Source organism: Mandrillus leucophaeus, unplaced genomic scaffold (genome assembly GCF_000951045.1).
Source record: "Mandrillus leucophaeus isolate KB7577 unplaced genomic scaffold, Mleu.le_1.0 Scaffold351, whole genome shotgun sequence".
Classification (NCBI taxonomy): domain Eukaryota; kingdom Metazoa; phylum Chordata; class Mammalia; order Primates; family Cercopithecidae; genus Mandrillus; species Mandrillus leucophaeus.
The window spans coordinates 1116874-1119035 of NW_012103710.1; positions in this window are offsets into that span (position 1 = coordinate 1116874).

A 2162-nucleotide genomic window follows, 5' to 3' on the forward strand; every position below is an offset into this window, starting at 1 on the left:
AAGACAATCAAATTATCTACAAATATCGGTAACTTTATTTTCTCCTTTCTAATATTTATAAGTCTAATTTCTTCCTTTTGTCTAATAGGCTAGGATGTCCAGTTTGATATTAAATAATGATAGTTACAGTGGATAATCCTGACTTTAATGCAACTTGGTCTAGTGCTTCATCATTAAGCATAATCCTGGTATTTGTGCTGAAGCAGATATATTTTATTATGTCATAAAAGTATCCATCTATTTCTATTTTAAATTTTTATCAAAAATGAAATTTGAGTGTTATACAATATTTTTTATTATCTTTGAGGATACTAAAAATGCTTTCTAACTCTTTTAGAATTTGTTTTGGTTAATTATATCTTCCTCCGAAATTATCACTTTATTTTATTTACATGGAATTGAGAACCGAACAAAGTAATCTCATAAGATTGCTTGCGTGTCCTTTTTGTCTGTGATTATTTTCTAGAACTTTCTTATTTAGCATATGTGTGCCTTTTTTCTCTTCTTGATTGAATTATATGCAAGTGTATCTACTTAATTTTTTTCCCCAAAGAACTAACAAATCAATTCATCAGTTATACCATCTTCTGATTCCTAATTACAAATCCACCCTTCACCCTCCACTTATTTACATTAATGTCTTTCCCATACTTTCTATGAGTTTATTTGCTGCTTTCCTAGGCCCATAATGTCCTCCTTTCTTGTCCCTGATAATATTCTACTCACATTTCTGTAGCTCAGTTCAGAAAATAGCTTCTCTGACCCCTTCATCAGAGGCAGTCATGCCTCATCTTTGTTTACATAGCATCTGTGCACATTTAATTTGCAACATCTTTCATATTTTATCTCAATTTTCTCTATAGCTACTTGAGGCCAAGAGCTGTATCTTACTTCTCTAACATATTGCTTGTAATATAATAGGTCTCAAGAAATGTTCAATAATGAATCAAAAATATAATAATCTCAATGGGTATGTATAATGCTTACCTTTCTTATTCATTATTTTGATCTACAGCTAGAATCTTTACTTACATAACTGAAAATTCAATGAAATGAATTAGAGCCAATGGACGGTGAAGATCACTATTCTCAGAGAAGCTCTTCATGTTATGGATCAGTGACTCCTTAATATCTCTTCCTACATTTGAAGAAATTGAACTGAATTTATTCCAGTTTATATAACAGGAAAGATGTCAAACTGTGGATCTGCTTATTCAAAGTAGACTGAATTTTGTCAGGCTATTTATCAACAAATAAAGTATTTATAATTATGAACTCTCTTTGGACCAATTTTCTTTAAATATATTTTTATATTTAAGGCCATTCTTTGCTGCAAGTGAATCAGACTCCGCCACTGATCTGATTTAATATAGTTCATAAAAACTTCTCTGTCTTTTTAAATTCATTGAAGGCCCCAAATGTAGTTTGAGATAAATTACTTTTATCTCTCAAATGGAAAGCTTTTGGAAAATAACACACACTATCAAATAAATTTTTAAAAAAATCTGTTTTATACAAATTATTTGATTATTAAATTTATTCTACTCTTTCCATAGAGTCTCTGGTTAGCTGGGTCTTAAGAAAGGAAAATTAAGCAGCTTATTGAGCAAAAGAGATTGGAAAAGGAAAAGCTGAGGGCATGAAAGTTTTCTTACTCTACAGATTTGCTCACCACTATCATTTTTAGTCCTATAGAGCAAGCATAACATTAATGTAAAGTCCAGGACATCCAGGACATGTTGTTTAATACTCAAAAACCAATACATCATCTAGTTACTCAAATGGACAAATATTTATTAAATGGCTACTGTGTGTCAGGCACTGTTCTGACTGCTTGAGATACATCTGTGAACCAAACATATTTTTATTCATGTCCTGTTGGAGCTCATATTCTACTGGGAAAAGTCAAATAATAAATAGCAATGATAATAAATAAACAAATTATAGGCTGGGTGTGGTGGCCTACAACCACAAGAGTTTGAGGCTGCAGCCTAGGTGACAGAGCAAGATCGCGTATCATAAATAAATAAATACATAAGAGAGAGAAAGGGAGAAACAGACAGAGAAAGAGAGAGACTGAGTTCGGTGGTTCATGCCTGTAATCCCAACACTTTGGGAGACCGAGGCCAGGAGTCCCAGGCTGCAGTGAGCTACGATTGCAC